We start from the raw sequence: 16,175 nt of genomic DNA on the forward strand, positions 1-16,175 counted from the left end.
GCGGAAGGGGAAGCTGTGAAGGAAGAGGAGGACAACTCCGGCGAGAGCAAGGTGGAGGTCGAGTTTCCCCTGTTTCAGAAGCACCCATTTGAATTTCAAGATTACCTCACCACGGGCGTCCGATACCAAAACCTCTCGACATGATGGTTGACGCCATCATCAGAACCATGGTCGTTGCACGATACGAGAACACTTTGGTGGTCGTGACTGAGACTAGTTGGCCCAGCTTTAGCACCGACCCAAGTGGAGAACAAGAACAGAAGAAGAAAAAGAAGGAGAAAGTGGAGGCCGAGGCGAAGAACAAGAAGGAGAAAGGGAAAGCGAAAGTGGAGGACGACGGAGAAGGTACGGAGGCTAACGATGACGAGTCGGATAAGAGGACTGGATTAGCTTTAGGGGTGGAGATGCTTTGGCCTATTACTGTTAGGAGTGGAGATGCTTTGGCCTATTACTGTTCATTGGGGTCTATTAGGGTGCGTTTGTTGCACCGGACTATCTCGGACTGGATTAGCTTTAGGGACTAAGCTAGACTGGCTTAGATTAGACTAAGCTGGACTGACTTAGTGAAACGTTTGGTGCAGTGTCGGACTAAAAAGAAGGATAATAACAAACTACAATATTATATTTTTTAATTCATATATAATAATATTATATTAATTAATTCTATCTTTTTTATTCAAATAATACTCTCCCTCTCTCTGGAAGCCTTCATCCTTTTCTCCTTCTTTATCTCCCTTGTTCTCTCTGTCCCACACTCTCCTTCCCTTTCCTTTTTTTTTTTTTTTTTTTGATTAATTGCCAAAAAAATTCTGCAAAATGAAGAATCGAGCTTGGTTTCTCTGGTTTTTGTTCGGTGCAAGATTCCAACTGGGGGAGCTTTCCAATTCTGTGGATTCAATCAGAGCTGCAAGTCTTTGGAGTGGCGGAACCGCCCTGCAGCGATTCCCAAGCGTGGTTAGAATATCTTCTATGCAAGAGAAGCCGAATGCTTCTGAGTCGTCGTCGCAGCAGCATAACTACAGTACCATCAGGATGGAGCAACTGTTGTCGTCGCGGCCAAGTTCAAGCCGAGCTCGGATCTCGGCGGAGCAGAAAGAGAAGAAAGCGAGGAGAGAGGAAGAGGGGAAGGGGGAATTGGCGAAGGGGAATGATGATGGCTCTCGGCGTTTGTGAACATAGAAGCAGCGGAAGACGCGAGGAAGTTAGTCCCTGCTAATCCCATGGTTCTCGACGGGTTTGCTAGCGAGGGAGTTAGTCCCCGCGAGTCCCTTCTAATCTCATTAAACTTAGTCCCGGACTGTCAACAAACATGGGACTAGATTACTACATAATCCAGTCCAAGCCAGCGAAAGCTAGTGAGCTCAAACAAACACACCCTTACTGTTCATTGAAGTGGACAAATGGGCTGGGTGCTGGCGCAAAGTCTTTAGGGGTGGAGTTGCTCTAAGTTCCCATTACTACTTTCATCATTTTTTTCCATTAACCAAAAATAAAGTTCAGCCTTTTTATAACATGAATTCTTCGAAATTAGGACGATTAGCATTTACTTTCACTCTACCAATTCATGCTACTAGAATTCTAAGGCTCATAGGCTTGAGACTCATTGTCTTGTTGATGATCTTTTAATTTGTGTTAGAAATACGTAACCTGTCCGTAAACCCTCGGCAAGATCACCAACCTAACAAAAAAAAAGAGGAAAAAATGGTACAGAGTGGCCCAACTCAGCAAGGTCGTTAGTACAAAGTTGGCTTTCTATGTGAACATATACTATAATTGATTTAGTAGAGACAAGTAGTGAATTGTAAGGTTCAGGTAACACGGCCTCTTGGTCGGGTACTTGCAGTAATGTTAGACCCAAGAGCCAAGTGAACATAAAGTCCAATCCATGGGAAGGCTGGAGGAACCATGCCCTAATAAAGTCAACATCAAGGTTGTCACTTATCTGGTCGTTAGTACAAAGTTGGCTTTTCTGTGTGAACATATACTATAATTGATTTAGTAGAGACAAGTAGTGAATTGTAAGGTTTAGGTAACACGGCCTCTTGGTCGAGTACTTGCAGTATTGTTAGACCCAAGAGCCAAGTGAACATAAAGTCCAATCCATGGGAAGGCTGGAGGAACCATGCCCTAATAAAGTCAACATTAAGGTTGTCACTCCTCTATCTATCTATCTATCTATCTATCTATCTATCTATCTATCTATCTATCTATCTATTATTATATATATATATATATATATATATATATATATATAAAGAGAATGAAAAAGGTAAATAGTGATTTGGTGTCGCCATGCTTCAACAAAAAGTTTTGGATAAAAATGCCCTCAAAACAAAAAACTTCAAAGGCATTCCAAAATAATACATCAAATAAGATAGGGGTATTTTCGTCATTTCCTTAATAATTTACTTTTTGGTGCTTTCTTCTTTTTTTTTAATTGTTTATTATTATTATTATGTGTATATATATATATATATATATAAAGAGAATGAAAAAGGTAAATAGTGATTTGGTGTCGCTATGCTTCAACAAAAAGTTTTGGACAAAAATGCCCTCAAAACAAAAAACTTCAAAGGCATTCCAAAATAATACATCAAATAAGATAGGGGTATTTTCGTCATTTCCTTAATAATTTACTTTTTGGTGCTTTCTTTTTTTTTTTTTTAATTGTTTATTATTATTATTATTATTATTATCTCACAATAAGCTATCAATAATGTGATTCAATTTCTTTATTTTTACACACGTTTAAAACATCTTAAAAGATGTGTAATGCTGATTATAAAAAAAGTTTTTCACATGCAGATAACAATGTGATTAAATAAGTTATCAAATGATTATTATTATTTTTTTTAACAAACGATATTATCTACACTAAGGGGGGAATGGGGTGGGCTTAATCTCACAATGGGCTAGCAATAATGTGATTCAATTAGTTATTTATTAAATATTATTTTATCTATTTTTAAACAATTTAAAACATTTTAAGAGGCGTGTAATGCCGGTTATAAAAAAAGTCTTTCGCACACGGATAATAATGTGATTATTAATTGTTAAATGATTTTTTTTAAATAAACGATATTATCTACACTAAAGGGGAGGGGGTGTGCTTAGCTTCACAATAGGCTAGTAATAATATGATTCAATCAATTGTTTATTAAATATTATTCTCTCTATTCTTAATGTAAATTCTACATAGATCAATTTTTTTATGTGAATTCAGCTGCTTTAGTTGGTTTATGAGGGATTTCTTCTAGCATGATCTAAAATTATTCATTTACTTCAAATATTTGACTTTTCTTTTGTCAATTTACCCATATAAATACATTTAAAACATAAAAATCACGAATAGCATGTCGTGATTCAAAAAATGTCTTTGGCACGCTCGTGAGCGCGTGCATGAAGGCTAGTTATATATAAAGAGAATGAAAAAGGTGAATAGTGATTTGGTGTCACCATGCTTCAACAAAAATATTTGGACAAAAATACCTCCAAAACAAAAAACTTCATAGACATTCCAAAATGATACATCAAATAAGGTAGGGGCATTTTCGTCATTTTAATATTATTTCTTTAATAATTTACTTTTTGGTGTTTTTTTTTTTTTTTTAATTAGTACCTCACAATAAGCTATCAATAATGTGATTCAATTTCTTTATTTTTAAACACGTTCAAAACATCTTAAGAGTCGTGTAATGCCAGTTATAAAAAAGGTTTTTCGCACGCGGATAACCATGTGATTAAATAAGTTATCAAATAATTATTTTTTTTAACAAACGATATTATCTACACTAAGGGGGAGGGGCGTGGGCTTGGCCTCACAATTAGTTAGTAATAATGTGATTCAATCAGTTATTTTTTAAATATTATTTTCTCAAATTTTAAACAATTTAAAACATCTTAAGAGGCGTGTAATGTCACATCCCGACCCGGGCGGGACCACTTCCAGGGGCCGACTCCATTGTAGCACGATATTGTCCGCTTTGGGCCCCCAACACACCCTCACAGTTTTGTTTCTGGGAACTCACACGAGAACTTCCCGATGGGTCACCCATCCTGGGAATGCTCTCGTGCGCTACTCGCTTAACTTCGGAGTTCCTATGGAACCCGAAGCCAATGAGCTCCCAAAAAACCTCGTGCTAGGTAAGGATGAGAATATACATATAAGGATCACTCCCATGGGCAATGTGGGATGTCACATGTAATGCTGGTTATAAAAAAGGTTTTTTGCACATGGATAATAATGTGATTAAATTAATTGTCAAATGTTTTTTTTTTATTTTCATATTTTTTTATTTTATTATTTTTTATTTTCAAATAAACGATATAATCTACATTAAAGGGAAGGGGGTGGGCTTAGCCTCACAATATGCTAGCAATAATATGATTAAATCAATTGTTTATTAAAGATTATTTTCTCTATTCTTAATGTAAATTCTATAGAGACCAATTTTATTATGTGAATTCAACTGCTTTAATTGGTTTATGAGGGATTTCTTCTAGCATGATCTAAAATTATTCATTTACTTCAAATATTTGACTTTCCTTATCACATCCCGGCCCGAGAGGGATCACTTCCTAGGCCCGACTCCACCACCGTAGCACGATATTATCCGCTTTGGGTTTACCATTCCCTCACGGTTTTGTTTTTTTGGAACTCACGAGCAACTTCCCAGTGGGTCACCCATCATGGGATTGCTCTAGCCCCCTTCTCGCTTAACTTCGGAGTTCCTACGGAACCCGAAGCTAGTGAGTTCCCAAAAGGCCTCGTGCTAGGTAGGGATGGAAATATACATTTAAGGATCGCTCCCCTGGGCGATGTAGGATGTCACAATCCACCCCCCTTAGGGGTCCGACGTCCTCGTCGGCACACACGCGGCCAGGGTTAGGCTCTGATACCAAATTATCACATCCCGGCCCGAGAGGGATCACTTCCTAGGCCCGACTCCACCACCGTAGCATGATATTATCCGCTTTGGGTTTACCATTCCCTCACGATTTTGTTTTTTTGGAACTCACGAGCAACTTCCCAGTGGGTCACCCATCATGGGATTGCTCTAGCCCCCTTCTCGCTTAACTTCGGAGTTCCTACGGAACCCGAAGCCAGTGAGTTCCCAAAAGGCCTCGTGCTAGGTAGGGATGGAAATATACATTTAAGGATCGCTCCCCTGAGCGATGTAGGATGTCACAATGAAATATACATTTAAGGATCGCTCCCCTGGGCGATGTAGGATGTCACATTCCTTTTGTCAATTTATGTATATAAATATATTTAAAACATGTAAGTCACGAGTAGCACGTCGTGATTTAAAAAATGCATTCTGCATACGCGTGAGCGCTTGCATGAAGGCTAGTCTATATATAAAGCCAATGGAAAAGGTGAATGGTGATTTTGGTGTCACCAAGTTTCAACAAAAATATTTGGACAAAAATACCCCCAAGACAAAAAACTTCAAAGGCATCCCAAAATAATGGATCAAATAAGGCAGGGGCGTTTTTGTCATTTTAATAGTATCTTTTTAATAATTAATTATTATTATTATTTAATTAGTACCTCACAATAGGCTAGCAATAATGTGAGTCAATTTCTCTATTTTTAAACATGTCCAAAACATCTAAGAGGCGTGTAATGCCGGTTATACAAAAGGTCATTCGTAGACGGTTAATAATGTGAATAAATTAGTTGTCAAATGATTGTTTTTTTTGTTTTTTTTTTAAACAAACAATATTATCTACATTTAGGGGGAGAGGGTGGGCTTAGCCTTACAATGGGCTAGTAATAATGTGATTTAATAAGTTGTTTGTTAAAGATTATTTTCTCTATTTTAAACACGTTCTTAATATCTTAAGAGGCGTGTAATGACAGTTATAAAAAAAAATAGTCTTTTGCACGCGGATAATAATGTGATTAAATTAGTTGTCAAATGATTGTTTTTTTTTTTTTTACAAACAATATTAACTACACTAAAGGGTAGGGGTGGGCTTAGCCTCACCATGTGCTAGCAATAATGTGATTCAATCAATTGTTTATTAAATATTATTTTCTCTATTTTTAAAAACGTTCAAAATATCTTAAGAGGCGTGTAATGCCGGGAATAAAAATGGTCTTTCGCACGAAGATAATAATAATGTAATTAAATTACATTAAATTAGTTGTCAAATGATTGTTTTTTTATTTATTTTTTATTTTTTTAAACAAACGATATTATCTACACTAAGGGGGAGGGGGTGGCTTAGTCTCACAATATGCTTTCAATAATGTGATTCAATTAGTTGTTTTTTAAATATTATTTTCTCTATTTTTAAACACGTTCAAAACATCTTAAGAGATGTGTAATCTCGGTTATCAAAAAGGTCTTTCGTATGCGGATAATAATGTGATTAAATTAGTTGTCAAATGATTTTTTTTTTATTAACAAACGATATTATCTACGCTAAGGGGGAGAGGGGTGGGCTTAGCCTCATAATGGGCTAGCAATAATGTGATTCAATTAGTTGTTTATTAAATATTATTTTCTTTATTTTTAAACATGTTCAAAACATCTTAAGATGCGTGTAATGCCAGTTATAAAAAAGATCTTTCGCATGCTGGTAATAATGTGATTAAATAAGTTGTCAAATGATTATTTTTTTTAACAAATGATATTATCTACACTAAGGGGGAGGGGGTGGGCTTAGCCTTACATTGAGCTAGCAATAATGTGATTCAATCAATTGTTTATTAAATATTATTTTCTCTATTCTTAATGTAAATTCTACAGAGACTGATTTTATTATGTGAATTCAGCTGCTTTAATTGGTTTATGAGGGGTTTATTCTAGAATGATCTAAGATTATTCATTTAAAACATGTAAATACATTTATGAGGGGTTTATGAGGGGTTTACTTCAAATATTTGACTTTTCTTTTGTCAATTTACGCATGTAAATACATTTAAAACATGTAAGTAGAGCGTAGCACGTCGTGATTCAAAAAATGTCTTCTGCAAATGCGTGAGTGCGTGCATGAAGGCTATATATATATATAGTATGCATCATACTTGTAGGGCTTACTTAACTTCGAGCCTTCTAGATAACCATGCCCTAATATAGTATAGAACCTTCATCGGAAACTCCATTAAAGAATCATTACTCTTTAAAAGTTTTTATATATACACCAAACAAAAAAAAAAAAAAAAGACATCTAATTAATGTCTACGATACAATAATCTTCCATAGATAATAAAAAGAGAAATAACCAGCGAAATAAATTAAAGATTCATCAAGATTCTACCATAGTCCAAAAAATTTAATCAATTAACCTCATATGATACATGAGCCGGATAAAAAAAGTCCCCAACATCGTGAACAATCAGTCATCCATTATTATAGAGATTCCACAAAGTGACTTTGATTAGGTTAATCCATGTGTGTCGGCCACGACCGGTAGGAAGGTAACAACGAGAGGATGACCGAGCAGAAGAGTGTCAACCTTGGAATCTTTGTCTATCTTGAATGGCACATCGTGGTACTTGAGGAACGTCAATGGGGGCTGTGGCTAGTTGGAGTTAAATAAGGTTTTGTCTTGTGGGCAAAATAGGGTAAGAGTGAAACCTCAAAAAATGATGTCTAGGGTATGTCAAAATCATACAAATTTGTAGTTTGATTTGTCATATGAACAGTGGCACCTGAATTTATAATCCAAAAATTATGTACAACATTGACATTAAGAGCAATAGAAAGGCAATTAAATTACCCGGGATTTCTTCATGAGATACTCCATCGGTTTCTGCAAGAAATCCTACAAACTTGCTAAGTAGTGCAGTTGAACTGTCACTCCCAGCACCATTCATGCTTTCTCTTTGACCACTCCCTTCTTCTTCTAGAGGTAGGCTACAAATTCATCGATCAGAGCAGCTGGACTTGCTGTGAAATTCAATAACCCATATATGGAAGCAGCAACTGCATGGTTTGCATTAGAAGTGAAATTATGTTGGCCTTTCTAAAAAAAATTTGCTATCCTTAAAATTCTTGTGGTATTTCTCAAACTTTGGTTTCAATTCAGTATGTAAAATCAAATTCTCACATTCCCCAATACAGTTGCAATAATTTCATTTCAAGTCTTCCATCTTGCTCTTCTTGTTTCTTTCTTCGGCTTGTTTATGGTTGGACACATAAGCTCTAGATTCGAACACACCTGCCCTTGTTTCTATACTCATTACTTTTCTACAAACTTCTTCTTGTTGAATAGTAGCACAAACATTGGCAAAAGATGGGAGCTCTGTATTCATTAAAATGTGATTGCAGAGATTTTCATATCCTGAACCTAGGCTTGTTGCCAACAATTGAAAAATCTTGTCATTTTTAGCTCCTTTCAATAACTAGCAACATCAATAGTATGTAGTCTATACACTGCAAGTTCATTCTACATATTTTTCATACTACCATTATGTTGAATACAAGGCTTACCATCTTGTTGAAGACTAGCAATATCTCTCTTAAGTTGAAAAATGCAGGCAAAATTATTTTGATTGACATACATTTCTTTGATAACATTCAATAGATACAAAATGACTCTAGAAAACTGAAAATTTTAGCAACCTTCCGCTAAATTGAGAAGCCATGACATAACAAGTTGATCTTTGCACAGTCAAGCTTCATATGCAGAAGAAGAGATTTCAAGAGCCTATATGCTCACATTCATATATCCAAGTTTGGATCTTTCTCCAAGAGCCAGTGTAACAACTATTGACCAAGGAAGATAGTTGAATTCATTCAGAAACACAGAAGAAAGTGGCTGATTTGGGTTGACATCAACTTCAGAAAAAGTTGAAGAAAGGGAAGCAAGAGTGCTCTCAGCCTACGAACCAAATGGTTTGTCTTCTGCCATTCTAATGTAGAATGTAGGAAGCAAAATATGAAAGAACATAGAGACGGGGCCGATTAAGGTTCCTTCTCTGATACCATGTGGATTTTGATGAAGAATTATGTATTGATATTGTATGAACAAATTACAAGGAACAAGACCATATAGATCGACAAAAATATAAAAGTACAATCAGTGGCGGAGTCACATCAAGGTCAGGTTAGGCCTAGGCCCATCCTAAAATTTAACGTGTATATATATATCTAAGCATCCCATATATCTATTGTTTGCTAACCATTTCAATAAATTTCTTATGGTGCATTGGTAAGTGGAGTTTGACAATTCTGTGGGGCCATGGGTTCAAAATTTATTGCCGTCAAACCCTTGTGTTCATTTTTAAAATAAACCCTGTTTGTTTTACCATATAAAACTTGTGTTCATTTTTAAACTAAACCTTTTTTGTTTTACCATATAAAAACTAATTCCTTTTTTTTTTGTTCAGTTTATATATAAAAAAAAAAGTCTATGAACCTTATAACTAGCCTTCTCTTTCATCATATAAAAGCTAATTTCTTTATTTGTTCAGTTTATATAAAATAAGGACTATCCAAGTTAGAAGAATAGTCAATTATGTTGACAGGAAAATCTCATGGTAATACTTTTTAGTTATGAACTTAAATTTTTGCTCGAATTCTTCTTTTTTATTAAAGCTCGTAAACAAGTTATGTTCTTATAATATCTCAATACTAATTTTTTCATAAAAAATTTAACGCCCGTTCACTCTTGTTTGATGAATCTTTCATGCCAATAAAAAAAAAAGAAACCTTAAATATTTCTCCTATTAATTATATTGCTATATTTGGTTTAGTTTTTTTTATATGTCTTGGAAGACCCCTCCTAAGAGCAATTTCTAGCTCCGCCACTAAGTACAATCGACTACACAATGCTCTCCATACTTTAAGTGAGAAGAAGAAGAAGAAGAAGAAGAAAATAGAGTGTGGCAAACTTGGGATCCATGAGAAGAGAGAGCTATATCTAGCTATATAATTGCACACAACAAGAGAGAGTATGGTGAAATAAAACATGAGGCTAAAACACGTAGATATAGTACTGATCCAGTTTAAAGCCTACTCCGGCCCAGTTGTAATTGACTTACAAATTGTAAAGGGAATTTCTTTTTCTTCCTGGAGATAACAAAATTATAGTTTGGCCCTTGGTGGTTTCCAACTTTCTTGGGTACTTTTTTTATATAGTTTTGAGCCAAATAATAATGTTAACATTCAAACACATTAACTGTTTCAAATGACAAAACTCAACCATTCCTTATAAAACAACTTCAATAGTTTTGGAATCTACATTGAATGACAAAGAACTAGCCATGTAGATTAGAACAAATGACATGTAACAGGTATACACCCCATCACCGTGGCATCCCGGGGTCATAACACAATGCCAAGTAAAAAGAAACTTATGCATAATTATGTATAACTGGTCAGGGCCTCACTATTACAGATTACCGAGTGTATAAATCTTTCCTGAGAGATTAAGTGACCATATATATCCCTTTAACTTACTTGTTGGATAAGCTAGATATGTCAAATTGTCCCATACTTATGCATCAACATCATCGTCTGTATCAAAGTTCTGGCATTTAGACATTCTTGAGGAGGCCCAAATTTAAAATGATTTATCAAAATTGTAGTGCATGTGGATTATTGATTAGTCTTCATTTTTGTCTGTTGTTTGATATCAGAATTTAAATCCATCGTCTCCTAATAAAGCTAAAAATTGTCTTTCAAGCAGTCGTCAACAATGCCAAGAAAAAAAAAAAACTCCATTATATTAAAGGGTAATTCAAAAAATATAACAAAGAGAGAGTGAGATAATTATAATACTACATTTATGTATTTCTTGAATGAGTGGGTTACAAGGAATCCTAAGTGTTTATATGCTTAATTACCAAAAATAAAAGATGTTCATATGCTAGCAGAGTGAAGAGAAATGAGAAAGCAATTACAAACTATTCCAGAAACCTTAGAGGATAGCTAGATGCGCGAAACGGATAAAGATTGAAATGTCCAGTATAAAGGATATTTCCTTGTGATCCATTGGGCTTCATTTGTCTATTTGTGGTTATTGGAGTGAGCTAAATATTAATTTATATATGTTGAAGATCTTGATATGCAGAAATGAAAGGAAGAACTCAGAACTCGGAAAGAAGAAGAAATGAAGAAAATTTTATTTTGTTATTATCTTTCTTAATGAGCATAGAATATGAGGAAAGCTTATATTTATTCTTGTACATATCAAGCTATTTTAACGAAGTAACAAATCTTCTAATCTCACGACAAGTGGCATAATCTATCTCATCACTTTATATACTCTATCATCCCCACTCAAACTCCTACTTTGAGGATCCAATCATGAGGTTGTTACAATGAGCATGAAATAAAGGAGCACTTAAACCCTTTGTAAGAATGTCTGCAAGCTGCTCTTTGGAAGAAGCAAACTTCACATTGCTTCTTGGGTACTCTTTCTCTGATAAAGTGCACATCAATTTCAATATGCTTTGTCTTATGATATTGCACAAGATTGAAGGAGTGCAATAATAGACATGTTATCACAAAACAAAACTAGAACATAATGCAATGACACCTGCAAAAATGCAAGGAGATGTTTAATCCAATCAATTTCTACAGAAGTATTAAACAGTGCCCTATATTCAGCCTCAGTAGAGGATCTAGAAATAGTTTGTTACTTCTTGGAAGACCAGAAAATTGGATTAGAGTCAAGAAATACGATCTCATGTCATTGGGATCACTTTCCCAATCAACATCATTGAATGCTTTCAAGATTAAATCTCATATGATATATGAAATCCTCAAATGCATTGTACCTGTGTAGTACCTCAAGATTCTTTTGACTGTAGTGAAGTGAGAAGCCATTGAACTCTACATAAATTGATAGAGTTAATGCATAGAGAATGCAATATCATGTCTGGTGAAGGTGAAGTACTGCTAAGCACCTACAATGCTTTTGTACGTACTTTAATTTCCATAAGGCTAACCATTATCCTTAAACAATCGATTATATGGTAAACGGGGAGTATCGCAGGCTTTAGACTCAAGCATTTCAGTCTTAGACAATAAATCCTACACATATTTGGTTTGGGACAGGAATAAACCATTCTTGATTTTAGAAATCTATATGCCCAAAAAAATAATGTAAAGGACCTAAGTCCTTAACTTCAAATTCAGTAGTGAGAGCTTGAATAACTTCCTGAATAGCATTAGTAACACTCCCAATGACAGATTATATCATCCACATACAAAAACAGAACAACAATTGTAGAATCCTCTTGTTTAACAAAGAGAGAAGAATCAGAGTATGTGTTCTAGAAGCCCAACTTAGGAAGAAAGTGATGAACCTTTCATTCCAAGCTTTAGGAGCTTGTTTCAAGCCATATAGGGACTTGTGAAGCTTACACACTCATGTAAGATGATTGGGATCTTCGAATCCTGGAGGCTGAGTCATATGCACTTCTTCTTGTAAATGCCATGTAGGAATGCATTTTTAACATTTAGCTGTCTAAGAATCCAATCAAAATATGCAACAAGAGCCAATACAAGTCTAATAGTAGTTGGCTTCACTACAGGGTTAAATGTCTCTTCATAATCAACGCCTAATTCTTGACTAATCTGGCTTTGTGCCTAGCAATTGTACAATCTGCATGTTTCTTGATCTTTAAAATCCACTTGCAGCACACCAAATTCTTGTTTGCAGATAAAGAGACCAAACTCCAAGTGCCTTGTGCATTAAGTGCATCAACCTTTTCTCTCATAGCTTGCAACCAAACTGGCACTTTAAGAACCGTCTTATAAGTAGATGATTCAGCTACGAATAAATCAACTCCGCCAAAATCTTTTGTGTGTAGTAAAAAAATATGATACCATTTTTACTCCTAGTTTACATTAGATACAAAATTATGGTGGAATATCCAAAACCACTTGCAATGTATCAGGAGTAAAAGTGGTTGGTACTATTGTATCACCATTACTAGGACCAGATACCACAAAGACTTGATGAGAAGAGGAACTTGACGTGCTAGTAATGGATTGAGGTATGGTATTAATGCTAGGAGAAGAAAAGGGTGAAGTGGGGACAATGTTGAATGAATTAGATGACTGGTGAACCAAAGATGGGATATTATTTATAACTGGGGTAAACATGGTGGTTTTGTGTGCATCAATAAGTCTGTATAAGGATAAAAATGTTCATCAAACATAACATATCTAGAAACATAAATTCTCTTTCTAGAAATAACAAATATACCCTTTATATTGAGAAGCATAGCCTAAAAAAACACATTTGGTTGTTTTAGCTTGTAATTTAGTAGTGTTATGAGGTTTCAAAAGAGGATAGCAAGCACACTTAAATATTCTTAAGTGTGAAATAGTTGGTACAACCCTATGCATAAAGAACTTCAAAAGGGATCTTATTACTAAGAATTGGTGTTGGCATTTTATTGATGAGGTAAGTTGCAGCTTGGCTAGCATAAGACCAAAAAGAAGGCATTTTGAAGCATTGTGATGGAAACACAATATGTCTATACTTTCTCTTAGCTAGACCATTTTGCTCAGGGATATATGGGCAAGATTTATGATGAAATATTATTTGAAACCTCTTACTAGTATATTCTCTCTCTCTCTCTCTCTCTCTCTCTCTCTCTTTCTCCAATCACTTTGTAGAATTTTAATAGATGCACAATTTTGATTTTGCAAAAGTTATCAAAGGCAACAAATGTGGAAAGGAGATTAGATTTATTAGCCAATGGAAAATCCAACAGTGCTTTGTACATTCATCAATAAAGGTTATGTGGTACCTATATCCATCATCAGAAATAAAGGTGCCGAACCCATAGGTCACTATACACAATATCAAAATGGTGTACAGACTTATTGACACTTTGTTAAAAGGGAAGTTTACAAAACTTGCCCTCTAAGCAACTCTAACACATAGTAGGTGATATAAACCTTGTACATTTCACATTGCCCTTGTTTAACATCAATGCTACAATGTTATTAGATGGATGACTAGTCTATGATGCCAAGGAGATCAACAACACAAGATTCGGTATGAGAATTTCATTGAGAACTCGTCAAAAGCACCTGATGTACACGAGTAGAGAAGATACAAAAGACGATCGATCAAAGATCAAAATCAACCAAACCCTAGAAATTGAAGGGTTTTAAGAAGACAAACTGAATTATGGTTGAAGAAACCAAATTCTAAGAAGATGAAGACTGATGCACGGTGAGCATAAGAAAGGAAATGATCAATGTATCGTGCGCAAGCAACGAAGGCGATTGATACCATGTTAATCTATATATGTAGAAGATCTTGATATGCAGAAATGAAAGGAAGAACTCAGAACTCAGAGAGAAGAAGAAATGAAGAAAACTATATTTTATTATTATCTTTCTTAATGAGCAAGTAATACAAGGAAAGATTTTATTTATACTTGTATATATCAAGCTAGTCTAACTAACTAACTAACAAATCTTCTAATTTCATGACAAGTGGCACAATCTAACTCATCACTAAGCTAGCATAATCTAACCAATTTGCTACTTAAAAAATAAACAGACACCTATGAAGGTAACTAATTAGGTCGTGACTCTCATTCCTCTCTCTCTCTCTCACACACACACACCCTACCACCACCACCACCTGAATCTCAGCTGGGAATCCAAGTTTAAGATTGGAATATGATGAACAGATTAGTTCCGAATTATATATGAGTCATAGGCTTGTGAGTCTATTGATGTGCTCAAGAATAGATCGATACTGGATTATATATGAGTCCTAGGCTTGTTTGTTGGTTGATGTGCTTGGGCTTCATATATATTTGGAGAAGTATTGACCTAACGTCATTGAAAATCCTTCTTAGAATATGTTCGGATGACTTGGAGTGCAATTTTGTTTTGGTCAAATGTGGGCAACAATGATGCAAAATTGTGTACAAACATATCAAAAAACTCTGTACGTTTGTGACACTGTCTTAAAAAGTTTAATAAATACAAAAAGGGGTGATCCTATTAACACTCTGGAAAATTATTATATACTACATACGTTCTATATTTGATATAAAAAAAAACAATTTTGATTTTTGAGAAGTGCACAATAAATTTGTTAGATTGTCAATGATAGTACTCATATATACATATATGTGTGCGTGTGTATAATAAATAAAAGAATAAATTCCAATGCTAGTAAAATAAAGTTCTGCTTCCTAGAGTTGAACTTAGTTGATTTAATAGCTAGCCATGTGAAATGAAAATACTATATATTCATGCAAAACGTTTAACAAAATAAAGAAGAAAGAAGAAGAAAAAAAAAAAAAAAAGTAAAGTTTTCAAAGTACTAGTTAGGACTCTCCAGAAAAGGGTATGACCTAATTTATTACGTCTTCAAAAGACGAATGTCATGCAAACATATAGATATTGTAGACTCCCCACTGATTCGTTAATGACCTGCGGGCTTAAAACTAATAAAACTAAATGGAGCAATAGAGAAGTAAAAATCAAAGGGATTTGTACCGAAAAAGGGTACCAAAAAAAAAGTATGGTGAACAAAATACATACACAGAGATGAGCTTGAATTAGCACCACCTACCACCACCGCTACATGGCTTCCAAACTCATTCCTAATTATAAATACAACAACAACAACTTTTGATTGCTATTTCCGTTGGGTTTCGCATTCCTATCTCAAAACTTTAGTCCGTTTCGACAATTTATCCACCGTTATATCACACGTCACATGAAATTTCATGTTTCTACTTTTCAACGTCCCAATCCTCAACCTTGCCGGAATGTTCATGTTGAGGGACAAACTAACCTGCACTTTCTTTGTGTTGCTGCTGCTCTCACTAACTCCCAAGCTTTTATTGATCTCGTTAGGCAAAATAACGTTTGTGCCGTGAACGACGATAATAACCTCTTTTGATTTGCCCACCCCTTGAGTGAGAGACGGGTATTTTCCGTTAGCTATTGTTTTTTTCCTAAAATGAAGGCTAGTACCACCACCATTGTACACAATTGCCACCCTCCAATTTGGATTTTGAACCCTCAACGTCACGTTGTAGTCCGGCAGTCCATTACTCTTGCTAAGTCCAACAACACGTTCTATGCTGAATTTGGGATTTTCGAACTTGGTGAACATGATAGAAAAAATTGTTATGAGCATGACTACAAGGAGAACAATGAAAGCAATGATGCCAATGCAGTCAAGGTTGCAACATACCGGTTAGAAGATGTGATTAAGAGACA

At 35.1% G+C, this 16,175-nt stretch overlaps 1 pseudogene; it reads right to left on the minus strand.

Moving 5' to 3' along the window:
- Positions 1–15,585: 15,585 nt before the first annotated feature.
- On the minus strand, positions 15,586–16,146 carry LOC125476050 (annotated as a pseudogene).
- Positions 16,147–16,175: the final 29 nt, after the last annotated feature.

The sequence above is a fragment of a genome, unplaced genomic scaffold (assembly GCF_019419815.1).
Source record: "Pyrus x bretschneideri cultivar Hongxiangsu unplaced genomic scaffold, Pyrus_bretschneideri_v1 Contig17, whole genome shotgun sequence".
In the NCBI taxonomy this organism is placed as follows: domain Eukaryota; kingdom Viridiplantae; phylum Streptophyta; class Magnoliopsida; order Rosales; family Rosaceae; genus Pyrus; species Pyrus x bretschneideri.